Source organism: Pleurodeles waltl, chromosome 8 (assembly GCF_031143425.1).
Source record: "Pleurodeles waltl isolate 20211129_DDA chromosome 8, aPleWal1.hap1.20221129, whole genome shotgun sequence".
Classification (NCBI taxonomy): Eukaryota; Metazoa; Chordata; class Amphibia; order Caudata; family Salamandridae; genus Pleurodeles; species Pleurodeles waltl.
This window is the reverse complement of record NC_090447.1, coordinates 1,064,527,999-1,064,542,639: the sequence shown is the minus strand read 5'-3', so window position 1 is coordinate 1,064,542,639 and position 14,641 is coordinate 1,064,527,999.

The following is a 14,641-nucleotide window of genomic DNA, read 5'->3' as shown; positions in this document are numbered from 1 at the left end:
GTGCCTCCTCTAACCTTGATGGTGGTAGTGGGGAGGTAGAGGGGGCCACACACACCTCAGTAGTTGCAGATGTGGAGTCCCAATTTCCAGCAGCTGACATCTGTGTCACTACATATGGCATGACTGCAGTAAGGAGGAGCTGCTGATTTCTTAAATATAGCTGCAACATCCCTACAGTAGACAATCGTGTCTGCCCTGAGGCAGACTATTTCCCGGTGCATGGAGTCCTTTTTGTCCTTAAGCATGCTGCTGCCAGTTTGGGCGGGTAGTTGTTGTGGCCTCTCCCTCATGGCAGCAGCTATGTCCCTCTGACACTCCTGGACTCCACACCTTGGGAGTGTGTGCATTGGTTGGCTGCAGTCTGTTCTGTTGCCGTGACCAGGACGTTCACATCCCCTCAATGCTGGCTGCAATTGTTTGCATCCCAACCCACACCTCCTTGGCCAGCTCCTGCTGGACTCCTACCACTGTACTCTCAAAGCTGGTGCCTGGGCCCTTGGAGTCCTCTGCTGTGTTGGTGCTTGCAGGTCGTACTATTGGGGTGCTAAGTGGGGCCTGTGGGATGTCTGCTACTTCAATACTCCTCCTTGCAACTGGAGGTGGTGTCTGCAGGTTTACAAGAGCTTCTTGGAGGGTCTCTTGGCTGTTATTTTCCAGCTGGTCATCCAGGTCATCAGGGTACTCCAGGACAGGCAGATCCACAGGAGAGCCATCATCCTCTTTAATGAGATGGTGTAAAATCAGTCTATGTGTGTTGTGGCAGTTGACAAGTCACGTCACACACTTGATATTTGACGATCTTTGTCATATTAGGCCCATATTGATGTAAATGTGATGCAGCACGGTAATGTAAAAAAATAATCAGCGCTGCACTGCATCTATTTGTTAATACAATAATGCAACATATGTAAGTGAATAGGGGACACCCCGTGTTGTCCCCCACGCTGGTGCAAGATTCAGCTGTCAGCGTCATCGCAGGCATCCTTGCACCATTGTGCAAGGATGTATGCGTTGAGGGGTGTGACTGTTTATGTGCGTTTAGGTGTCCCTTCCTACACATTAAGAATCACTATTGGCACTTTGGCACTTCTGTGTGAGCTGTAGTATGCAGCACACACAGAAGAGACAAATCATCATTTACATATGATTGTTTATGTGCATGAAGGAACAACTACACGTTCATAAACAATAATTTCTGGCATTTTGCTCTTCCTATGCATGCTGCAGAATGCAGCACACATTGGAAAAGCAGAAAAGAAGGAGGTATAAATGTATTCCTCCTCGTTGCCCCCTGCTAATGGCACCCCTGGGGCTGGCGTTAGAGTTTTTGGCCCTTCTTCAAGTTTATAATATTCCTAATGGGAGGCAGCATCAAAATGTAATGTGTCTTGCTGTGGCACATCCACAGCAACACCCATTGCACCACCTTCCACACACAGTCATGATAAAGAGGGTACGTATTTACAAGGTGACATAATGCCAAAAAAAGTGGCTTAATGCTACCTTGCGCAGTGCATTCGCGCCACAGGAGCATCACTTGGCATGGGCAGTGCAGGGTGTCCCATACCTTGGCCCTTTGCCCTTTCCACTGCCTGGTTTGCAGGGCTGAGTGCAGAGTGTCCTGTTACACTCAATACACGCCACAACTGGCACTGACTCTATTTGATCCATCAATAATGTTTAGTCAGTGCCCCACACAGCTACCATCTGCAGACATATTTCCAGCCGCCATCCCAACAGGTGACTCATACTGGCAAGTGCAATGGGTACACTGCACTGGTAGTCTTAACAACAGCAGGCTTGCCCATCCACCATCCCCTGCCCGTTGATGTGGAATTATCCGCCATTATGTTACAGCCATACCAATGTGTTGTATGTGTGTGCTTATTTCCCCATTCCCATGTGTCTGACATGATTGTTTTCAAATAGTTGTTGTCTCAGCCTGTGACTGTTGTGACCTACTGTTTGCTATCAGTGCTACTTATTTTCTGTAGTGGCACATTTCAGTTTAGCATCAATAAGTGTGGTTAAACAGAACTTCAGTTTAGTTGGTCTGGGTAGTGGCATGTTACCAATGATACCGGTCCAGCCTACTATTCCCCCAGCACCTGTTAAGTTAATTGTTCCATACACCCAGGGGACACCCTGACTGCGTGATGGAGGGATGGCTACCTCATGTGGATGTGTTGTCTAAGTGTGGTGTGGTGGTCCTACTGGCACATGCCTGGGTACTTTTGGGACAGTTGCTATGACTTGCGTGCTGTGAGATGCAGCACACATGCATTTGGGCAATGAGGCAAGGCAGTTGAAAAGTGTTACTGCAAGGGACACCACTCTGAAGTAACCTCAGGAATTGTGTTGACTAACTACCTGGTCTGTGAGGTCTTGCTCGTGTTAATGGTGTTGATGTGACTACATGAAAGGGATATTGTGATGTCACAACCAGTGGCACAGTGATTATACATGCAATCCATCCCATGTGCTGCATTTGTACGTGTAGGTATTTAGGCCTGGTGTTCTTAATATGTCCAGGTTGTGTATGTGTCAATGGTGTATGGCACTCCCAAGGTGTAGGTACATGTGTAGCTTACATTGGCATGGTGCAACTTGCTTAATGTGCATTGTATCCCTCTGCGCTCCTTTGACATGCATTGTGTGAGTCCTATATGCCTCCCCTTCTTGCAATAGACATTTAAGCATATTTTTCCCCCATGCAACTTACCCTGCATTTGTTGTGTTTCCTGGTAGTTTGCGCTGTCCTATCTTTGTATTCCTGTGACAATTTCCTCTGAGATGACTGCTGCAACCATCTCCTCCATCTCATCCAAGTCCTCTTTCGGTGCTGGACTCCTACCTCCTGTTTGCAGTGCTGCCTTCCTGTTCCATGCCATTTTGTCACTTTCTAGCAGTAATGCCAGTGTTTCTTGCACTCAGTCACAATTCTCCTGACCTCTGCCACACTGTTGATCTTATCCACAATCCACTGCCATATTGCCTCTCTCCTTCCAACTGGCAATGTAGAGCTGATGAAGAGTAGATTTTGATGCTCTGTCACCTCTCTCACCAGTATTTCATGCTTCTCTGTGCCGAAACGACACATACTCTTTTTTCTTCTCCCTCACTGGGTCTTGTCTGTGTCCTCCTGGCTGGTTCCTGGTTGAATGGGGTTTCCGTGGGGTCTCTCCTGGCTTCTGTCATCCATTTTGAGGATCCTTTGCACTGCTTGCATTTGTTTTTAATGCTATTGTGGGCAAAAATGGTACATCTGTTTTGCAACTTGTTTATGTCGTAAACTGGATTAGAGTTATTTTTTCTCCATTAACGTCATGTTTTCCTTTTAACAAGGAGCAATGTTTAACGTGGGAAAAAATTACTCGAAACATTTTTTAGCACCACCCAGCGCCAAAGTATAAATTTGATGCCCGAGTGGCATTAAAAAATGGCGCTAGTCAGTGCTAGCCTTCGTTAGCGCAGTTGTGCGTCAAAAACAGGATTAGTGTCTGGAGAGGGGAGGCAAGGACTTACCTCCTCCAAGTTTGGACAGTTGGACCACTGGACAGTCTGGGTCACTTCCAGAGGCTACACTCGTCAGGATGAGAGGAATCCCAGAGTACTGGTGATGCTGACGTTTGGTGCCTTCTAAAGCAGGGCTAAGATTCTGTCGACCCACAGGAGATTTCTTTCTGGCTTCAAGTGCAGGATGAAGGCAAACAGCCCTCAAAGCATGCACCACCAGAAGAAAGTTGAGAAAGCCGGCAGGATTAGGCGATACAATGTCGCTGGCAGTCTTCTTGCTACTTTGTTGCAGTTTTACAGGTATCCTGGAGCAGTCAGCGGTCAATCCTTGGCAGAAGTCGAAGAGAGAGGTGCAGAGGAACTCTGGTGAATTCTTGCAAGTCATTATCTGAGGAAAAGCCCACTGGGGAGACCCTAAATAGCCCTCAGAGGAGGATTGGCCACCTAGTCAGGTAAGCACCTATCAGGAAGAGTCTATGATGTAACCTGCTGGCAATGGCCACTAAGAGGCCTCCAGAGTGCCCTCACACCTCTGGAAACAAGATGGCAGAGGTCTGGGACACACTGGAGGAGCTCTGGACACCAGTCCTGGGGTGGTGATGGACAGGGGAGTGGTCACTCCCCTTTGTCCAGTTTTGTGCTAGAACAGGGACTAGGGGTTCCCTAAACCGGTGTAGACTGGCTTATGCATGGAGGGCACCATCTGTGCCCTTCAAAGCATATTCAGAGGCTGGGAGAGGCTACCCCTCCCCAGCATTTAACACCTATTTCCAAAGGGAGAGGGTGTAACACTCTCTCTCAGAGGAAATTCTTTGTTCTGCCTTCCTGGGACTGGGCTGGCCAGACCCCAGGAGGGCAGAACCCTGTCTGTGGGGTGGCAGCAGCGGTAGCTGCAGAGAAAACCCCAGAGAGCTGGTTTGGCAGTACCCGGGGTCCATAGTGGACTCCCGGGGATGCATGAGATTGGCACCCCAATACCAGATTTGGCATGGGGGGACAGTTCCATGATCTTACACATGTTACATGGCCATATTCGAAGTTACCATTGTGAAGCTACATATAGTTATTGACCTATATGTAGTCCATGCGTGTAATGGTGTCCCCGCTCTCACAAAGTCCGGGGAAATGTCTCTGAACTATGTGGGGGCACCTTTGCTAGTGCAAGGGTGCCCTCACACTTTGTCACTTTGCACCTAACCTTCAGCAAGTGAAAGTTAGACATATAGGTGACTTATAAGTTACTTAAGTGCAGTGAAAATGGCTGTGAAATAACGTATGCGTTATTTCACTCAGGCTGCAGTGGCAGTCCTGTGTAAAGGTTTGTCTGAGCTCCCTATGGGTGGCAAAAGAAATGCTGCAGCCCATAGTGATCTCCTGGAACTCCAATACCCTGGGTACCTAGGTACCATATACTAGGGAATTATAAGGGTGTTCCAGTGTGCCAATTGAAATTCGTAAAAGTGGTCACTAGCCTATAGTGACAAGTTTAAAGGCAGAGAGAGCATAAGTACTGAGGTTCTGATTAGCCGAGCCTCAGTGACACAGTTAGTCACTACACAGGTACATACATTCAGTCCACAAACTATGAGCACTGGGGTCCTGGCTTGCAGGATCCCAGTGAGACAGGCAAAAACAAACTGACATACATGTAAAAATGGGGGTAACATGCCAGGCAAGATGGTACTTTCCTACACCAGCCCAGCGCCCTGGCTGGGTGCTCCCAGCTAATCCTAACACTGCTCAAAGCAGCGTCACGATAGGCCACAGGGCAGGCTGGGAGCCTGTTACTGCACTGCAAGACGGAGGAGTGGCGGCGCGGACGGAGGTACTTTTAAATTTTTTTTTTTTTAATGTTATTAATGTCCCAGTTCCCTCCTCCACCCATGTGCGCCCAACCCCTGTGATCCTCGCAAGCCACAACTAGATATTTTATCTTTGTGGGCGACATTTCAAGGGCTTAACCCTGATTAAAAAGGGACATCAAGAAACTCCTAGTGGTAATACACCAATAGGGAAGGATTTTCAAGCAGCAGTCCCTGACTCCAGAGGGAGCTGCAGTAACAACTTGAATTTCTGCAGCTTCAGGGAAAAAACTTGTTGAGCAGTTTCACCTAATTATAGAGAGACATCTACTATTAAATTATGGTGTTGAAGATTTGTGGAAATCTTCTGAAGCAGTTGTTTTCACTTACAACTTCTAGTTACTGCTTGTGGGACTACATCTTGGGGAAAGTATTTACAAGTAGTTGAACTTTACTGAAGGGTGCCCTCTAGTAACAGCTTGCATTTGTGTAGCTATTCAAGTAGTTGTTTATGATTTAGGAAAGCAGTTTAGTGGCAGATTATAGCACAGAAGCTTTGTGAAAGGATTTTAAAGCTGTTACATGGAGTGAGACTGCTAGTATCACTTTGTTGTGCTGGAACTTTATGCAGTTGCTTTTCAACCAGTCAAGAAGGACATTTAGTAAAGCATTTGGGAATATTTAGGAAAGCCTTATGGGAATGCAGTTTTGTGAAAGGCTTTTAAGCAATTCTATCTCACACACTGTTGGACTTTTAGTAAAGTCCTGTGATACTGCAGCTATCTGATAGGTTTTTCGAGCTGTTGCATCTAACAAGAGAGCCACATCTAGTATGAATATGTGTTACTGAAGCTTGATGGAAGGCATTTCAAGAACTTGCACGTCGCTTCAGAGGGACATCTGTTATCAGTTTGCTGTATGGCAGCTTTGTAAAAGGATTTTCTAGCAGAGGCATCTAACTCAAGAGGAAGACCTATTAAAACCTTGCATTAATGCAGCTTTGTGAAAGGATTTCAAGCAGTTGCATCTAAATCAACACAAGTTATGAATAACAAGTATTAATAGATCATTTCCAGCATTGTTTGAAATGTAATTTAAAAGATCATCTAAACCCTAACATCTACTTCTGGGCTCCATACTGTGAGAGCATATAAAGTAGAGCAACTTGCAGTGCAGAGTTTCTTAGGGAGACAAGATGCACTGCATACCTTATTGACAGCACAAACTGTCTTTATCAGCAGAGGCGCAGAGACATTGGTCCCCGTAAAGGTCAAACACACTTCGTTAGCAATCAGTCAGTCTTGTTCCAGGACAGCATTATCAGCCTCAGGCTTCAGGTGAGTTGTAGCAATTGCTAAGTGCCACCAGTAGTTGTGACCGCCTCTAGTAGAATCTTGGGCAATAATCTGAGTGAAGAACCTTTTCTGACAAGTGGTCATCTGTATATCCCAAACCTTATCAAAGATTGGAACTTCTGACATAAATTATGCACATCAAGGTATGCGTGCCAGACATTTCCTCATGAACATATAAGATAAAAGAATGTCAATTCAGCGTACACTGTCTTGGTTTTATGTCAGTGTGGATTTTCAATCAACCTTGACATGGTGGAAAATAGGCATTTGACCCAGACAAGTGTTGCCTTGTTGGTTGTGTTTGTGTTATTGATCAAAGGGCTTGACGCTTTCATAGCTCTCAGAAAGTTCAATCGACATTTGTATCAAATAGCAGTCATGACAATGATTCTCCATGAATGAGGAAAGATGGCGACCTCCATTAGTCAAGATGAAAGTGAGGCGTACATGGGATGGAGTGAAATTATAGATACTTTACGTGAAGACATCTAGTAAAGGTTTGCAGTACTGTAGCTTTGTGACAGGCTTTACAGGAATTTGAAAGGCATAGGTTTTTGGCTTGGCTAATGACTGTTTAACTGGCTAATTGTGCAACACCGCTCCTTTAGAAGAGGTGAACATGAGTTTAGAAGATTTCTTTTGCACAATTTGCATGATTAGCATCCTTATGGAGAAAAATCATTTTATCAGGACTGCAACAATTGTGCAATACAATTTGACTTACTAAACACCCATGCGAGTCATACTGACCATATACTAGCTCTATGTAAAATAAACCCCTGACCTACCAATTCTTCTCTTGAGGTATCCCCTTGTGGATCCTTCCTACACTACTGCTCCTCTTATTTTTTACCTTGTATGAAAGCTCCTCTTTCCAAAGTTGCTAATATATTTATTATGTTTTCCAAATCTACCCTCTAGATCAAGACACAGGCCCTAAAAGGCCAGCAGAAGGGCTACTCTATCATAAACATGATCGATATCCTGTCTGTGTTATGACAAGTGAATTGTATGCAATGGTACTTGTAATATGGCAAAGAGGAAATGCGTCACATTTGTGACCGTGTAACTCATCTGCCGAACTCTAAACCAGGCCCATAATCTTTAAGAGAAATAATCACCAATGATGCATCCTACAGCTAAATAAAAATAGTTTATTTTTATACTACATTTGTCCTTTCTAACCTTAGTTACTATTGTCAAATGTTGTACCTTTGACTTTAACAACAATTTATTTGCCAGCAGCAAGCATTAAATTCACTAAGGGATTGAGGTGGTGGGTAAACAACTATTCACTATGAACATGATTTCTTGATTTGTCCATCCCCAAAACTAGAATTCTTTGGCATGATTAGATGCAATCACACCACAATACTATCCTGAGTGTATCAATGCGTTTGTGCTGTTATTTGGGATATGTCGCCCTGCTCCTAAAGTGACCTCATGCCTCCCAAACAACTGCAGACATACATGCATATTTTTCATTTCACAAAAGGCATACAGTATATTCACTAACACTTTCACTGCTACTTTTACAGATTTTACCCTTTACTTCTACCAATCATAACTATATGTCAAGAAAGTCACTTGAGTCTGGAATAACAATTACCATGCTCTAAATGAGTGGGGCTCCCACACAGCCAAACACCTTGTCCCCCTACTCTATTCACTGTTGGAGAACTTCTGATTGACAACCGATGAAACTTCCCCAAGAAAATCAGAAATGGCCCACAAATGCAGAGAGAAGCCTTGTTGCAGGTTTGGATCATTGTTTTCTTGTTTCTCATTAAACTAACAAAATACAAACTTTCAGCTGACAGCCATGACTTGGGGGCCCATCAAGCATTTACTTCTGACAAAAGTGCTTCTACTGTGTTGGCAGCAGTACTTTAATAAAAAAACTAAAACCCTTCTAAATATGGTGGCATTTTGCGAAGGGCTTGAAATAGGCAGGGCTGTAATGTCACAGGTGTCATATAGAGCTATTTTTTTCAATTCTGTTAGGTCACACCCAATTACCGAAAATGTATTCAAAAGCATTTTTTTAAAGTATGGGCCTGTATTTTAAATCACACACTTCATTATGTTTTCTGTAAAAAACTTGCAATGCATCGGGCTTTCAAATTTGTTGATAAACAAATCAAGGGGAATGAAGAGGTGGTGTAGACCATGAGGTAACCTTTTTCTGAAACACAGACTATAGAGCCCAACTTGAGTGGATCAATCTAAGAACCCTCCAGTCAAAGTAAGGACATTAAAGTCCTTTTGCTTTGAAGAACGTTCACCCACCAGGAGTAACTGTTAGAAATTGGACCTGTAGTTGGCACTCAGTTTACACCCAGTCCAAGTAGGGACCTTCACTCTTGTCAGGGTAAGGGAGTCACACACATAACATAACCCCTTGGTAACTTAGCACACGCAGTCAGACTTATCTCAGAGGCAATGTGCAAAGTATTTGTACACACCCAGTAACACAGTGAAACACTTCAAAATGACTCCACACTAGTTTAGAAGAATAGCCAATATTGTTCATAACTTAAACAAGAAAAAAATTACAAAAATCCCACATATACAAGAAAATATATCAATTTTTGAAGTTGCGAGAGTCTTACTTCATAGGAATCAATGGATTCGTTGTTTTAGCACAATGTACCCTGATATTCATAAAAATTAAAGTAGCAGAAGAGGTGATGCATCAGAAAGGCAAGCGATGAGTTAATTCCTTACTCGCAAGTGAGGCTGTGTGTCAATTCTTTCCCTGACGAGTAGGCAATGCATTGATTCTTTCCCTGCAGGAAAATGGTACATCGACTTCTGGCCATGCAGCTTCAGTTCTTTGCACTGATATTGGAGATTTGATGCCCAGTGATGATGCTTGGAAAATTCAAATGCACTGCAATGATGGATCTGCAATGAAGCAATTGATGCGTGGATTTCACTGGCACTGCACTGATATTTCAGCCGTGGCACAGGCGCTGCATCGATTTTTCTTCCACAAAGGCAGTGGTGCGTGGATTCTTTAGGTCACCAGCTTCCACTTCCAAGGGCCCAGAAACTGGATTTGGCACCACTTGCCAAGTCAGGACTCTCAACAGAAGAGCCCAGGCACTGGCAGATGAAGTCTTTAATGTCCCTGAGACTTCACAACACAAGGCAAGCTCAGTTCAAGCCCTTGGAGAACCTTGGAAAGCAAGATGTAGAAAGCAAAGTCCAATCCTTTCACTCCCAGGGCAGAAGTAGCAGCAGCAGGCTAGCACAACAAAGCAACAAACAGAGTGGCACGTCCTCCTCAAGCACCTATCTCTTCTCTCTGGCAGAATGCCCTAGGCCAGAAGTGTTCTGAAGTTGTGGGGTCAGCAGTCCAATATGTATACTCATTTCGGCCTTTGAAGTAGGAAAACTTCAAAGGCAAGTCTTTGTAGTGCACAAAACCCTGCCTTTCCCTGTCCTGGCTCCAGACACACTCCAGGGGGTTGGAGATTGCTTTGTGTACGGACAAGCACAGCAGTATTGAGGTGCAAGAGTCAGCTTCTCTTGCCACTCTAGCTCAAGAATGCCTATCAGGATATGCAGGACACACTTAAGCTCCCTTTGTATGACTGTCTAGAGTGAATTCACAAACAGCCCAACTGTCAGTTTGACCCAGACATGCATTCCACAGCCAGACAGAGGTACAGAATAGCTAATCAAGAAATTCCCACTTTCTAAAAGTGGCATTTTCAAACTTACAAGGTAAAAACGAACTTCATCAAAATATCCATTTTTAAATTGTGAGTTCAGAGACCCCAAACTCCACATCTCTATCTGCTCACACTGGTAAATTACACTTAAAAGGTATTTCAAGGCAATTCTCATGTTAACCTATATAAGAGACAGTCCTTATGACACGGGAAACTGAATTCAGCAGTATTTCACTATCAGTACATGTAAAACACTCCAGCACATATCCTACCTTTTAGATACACTGCACCCTGCCCATGGGGCTGCCTTGGTCCTACCTTGGGGGTGACTTACATGTAGGAAAAAGGGAAATTTTGGATGGCCAAACTGGCAGTTCAGGCCTGCCTAAACAGACACAGCAGTGGGAAGTCTGAGACGTGTTTACAGGGCTACTCATGTGGGTGGTACAAATCGGTGCTGTAGGGCCACAGCAGCACTTGATTTACAGGTCCTGGGCATCTCTGGTACATTTTACTAGGGACTTACTATTAAATCAAATATGCTAATCATGGATAAACCAATCACAAATACAATTTAGACAGAGCGCAATTGCACTTCAGCACTGGTCAGCAGTGGTAAAGTGCCCAGAGTCCTAAAGCCAGAAAAAATGAAGTTCAGCACAGGATCAAAACAGGAGGTCAGAAGCCAAAAAGAAAATGGAAACCACGCCAAGAGATGACTGGTCTACCATTAAGCTTTGGTGGCATGCCTCATCATAAGTTCCTTCCTGTTCCATTGCAGAACGGGACATGATACAACCAGTGAGATGCACAGGAGCTCTTAGCTGGAAAAGGAATAAGGTAACGAGTGGGGGTAGGGTTACTCTTTAAGAAGAAAATACCTGGTAGCCCTAATGCTTTAATCCGGACACCAGCCGCTATGATTTAAAATGAGAAACATTAGGAAGTCCTAGGTCTCTAGTTACTCCTACTTTCACTTACGGTCAACATGATGCCAGATTTTGTAGCGTGGCCCCTGCACCACAACTCATGCATCATTTCAATCCTCACATGACCATCCATTAGAAAATGATAGGAGAAATCATTAAGGAAAAGGCTAACAAGCTACACCTTTTAAGTGGTATTTTGGGGACAGAAAAATCACAAAGAGGCAAACTATGTATGCTGAAAATAATTTCAGCAAACAAGCACATGGTTTGACTCTGTAAAACCTTTTCAGGGTGGGAGTCTTGATAATTCTAAGTGTCCTTTATTTTCTACTTTTAAAAATATCACACTAAAATCATTCTCCACTCACCCAAAATATACAGATCAACCTAGAAGTCATCATCATAAAAACTTTATTTCGGCATCCAGTGCCATAAAAGTCTCAAAGCACCACAATAAATAATGGGTTAGAATTCATAAAATAGGTTGGGTTGAAATAAATAAGAAAAACAATAGTGCATAAAATGCAGTACAATAAAAAGAATATGGCATAACACAGTTCCAAGATACCGTATTGGGACAAAGATAGACATGTATAACTACAAAGACTTGGGGCTAGACTGTCTTAGTTGATTTCCTTCTGGTGCGCCACATTCCCCCGAGAAATTTGGCAACTGCAATGGTAATGGGCGGACTGGAGTCTGCTTTTAAGATTCTCATGGCCACAGCATGATCTAGGGTCCCAAGCCGTTTGCAAGTTGGCGTGAGCCATTTCCTTCGTTGGTGAGCGTAGGATGGACAAACAAAGAAAACATGGGCAGTTGACTCCTAGTACAAGGTACAGCAGGGGCATAGGTTGTTACTTGGGGCCTTGTTTTGCCATCGGTTGGTAAAGGTATTAAGAGCGAGGGAACCAAATCTGAACTGCATATATTGCTTCCTATCGGTCGGATCTAAAATGCAGTCCAGGTAAGGTTCTAGCGACAAGGTAGATTTGAAGTCCAGAAACTCGCTAGATATACGCCTTATTGGGATCGAGAAATGGACAGGGATACCCACTCCCAATAGCAGGACTTCACTCTTTCTTTGGTCGGTAGTGGCCCTGTGTGTGGAAAATTCCACGAGTTTCCCATCCCAATGGCAATCAATGCTGACTTAACTGAATGGATCCACCTGATCTGGTTGGAGGTATCCAAAGAGCAAACTTCCCTAACGCGGTGGCATAGGGAGAAAGTTCGGGAGTTGCCATGATTCTCCTCCAGAACAGCAGCGGCCTAAGACCAGCAATAGCGCCTATGGGTTTGTAGGCCAGATCCATGTGCAGAGGAAGAAGCTGGGTGCTTGGGGGCAGAGAGGTGAGTTTTCTTATAAACGTATTCTCTATATGAGTGAGTTCACTTACATCCTCGAAGCCCCAGAGTTCAGCCCCGTATAGAGCTGCGCTAACGGACTTCATGTTATAGATGTGGAGAGCAGCAGCTATTGTTTGTGATTATGAGGCATGGTGCTCCCTTAAAAGGACACCCACTAACTGGCCGAATTTTAATGATGATGAGTTGATATGGGCTTTCCAGGACATAAAGTCTGATAGTTTGATCCCCAGGTAATCAAAGGTGTTGACTAGTTCTAGCTTGGACCCACCTAGGAAAAGGTTCCCCCTATGGGACCTGTGGGGGTTCATAACCATGAACTTAGTTTTAAAGGTGTTTATTTCTAGGCCTCTCATGGAGCAGAAGTCATTAAATCGATTCAATGAGGATTGGGGGCCCATCAGGGTTTTGGATACCATCAGGGTGTCATCTGCAAACAGAAGTATCATGATCTTGAGCCTAGGGCTGGTGCATCAGAGGGCTGCGAGGTGAGATGATCGATGAACTGATTAAAATAAAGGGAAAAAAAAGTGGGAGCTAGTACGCAGCCCTGCTGAAGGCCACTGACAACTCAGATCGGATCAGTGAGATCGCCCTAGTTCCCCCAGTGTATTTTTGCATAGTTGGCCTTGTGTACTCAGATTGTTGTAGTCAGAAGCTGTGGGGGCATACTCATCTCCTTGAGGACCTCCCAAAGTTTACCTCTAGGGACCAGATCGAATGCTGATTTAAGGTCTATGAAGGCTACATAGAGACTCCCCTTCCCTATCACTAAGACCTTCCAATACAAGAGCAGAAACCTGAACACCTGATCTATGGTGCTTGTTTTGGACCTAAAGCCAGCCTGGAGTAGTGATAAAATGCCGTTCTCATTGATCCAGTCTTGGATTTACGATAGTAGTGCACAACAGAATAACTTTTGTACTGTATCTAAAAGGCTAATGGGCCTATAGTTGGTGGGTAGGGACCTGTTGTCTTTCTTGTAAATGGGCATTACCTCGCCACCCCTCCAGGACTCAGGAATGGGAGCTCCCCTGACAATTGCATTGGATAGAAGGAGAATGTACTCGGCCCATTTGTCGATGTTGTAAAGGAAGAGGTCACCAGGGATGCCATCAGGCCTAGCAGATTTCAATTGAACTATGTTGTCAATTGCTTCTTGGATGTCTCCCAAGTTGAACAGACAATCCCCATAGATGGTACTCGGCTGGGGTTGGGCTGAGATGGTTACGAGTTGGCTTTCAACATTATAGAGGGAGTTGAAATGGTGGAACCAATCTGAGGGCAGGATGCTATTGCCAAATGCAGGGGCTCCCTTTAGGTTTCTTTTGCTTATTATGGCCCAAAAAGATCTGGAGTCCCTGCGTTGACATGCAGCTCTCAGGAGGCTCCATCTTTCCTCCTCCCAGTCCTTCCTGGCCTTGTTCTGCATCTGTCTGTACTAGTTCCACAGAGACCTAACTCGGGCGACATCCTTATGTTTGATTGTGCTAATTAGCCTTGTTCGTGCCAACCGGCAGTCCCGTTTGTACCAATTAACCCCCTCGCAGGGAGAAGCACTGCCGGAATTGTGAGCAGCTCACAGAGATAGGAGCTGTTCCATTCTTTGGAAAAACTCAGTGTGAACATCGATTAGGGAGCAACAGCTTCCCACATTCTCTCCCACCGTAATAATCAATGATACACAAAGTGTCAGCTCCAAATCGATGGAAGAGAGAATGTTGTCTCACAGGAGCACCTTGTTCCATCTAAGTCGCCGTCTGTTGTTCTCAGCCTGAACCACTTTGGCTACTTTGGTAGTGGTTGTTGCTGGGGACGCCCTGCCCCACGGTGATAGTAAACTGAGACAGAGGGGATTGTGGTCACTGTCCGTTCGGGTCTGGACTGCCATGTCATAAACCAAGTGCCAGTATCTAAGGTCCATCAATATATAGTTGATGCGGCTCTGCCCCTGTGAACCAGGGAACATGTGGGTGGTATGCTTATCTGAT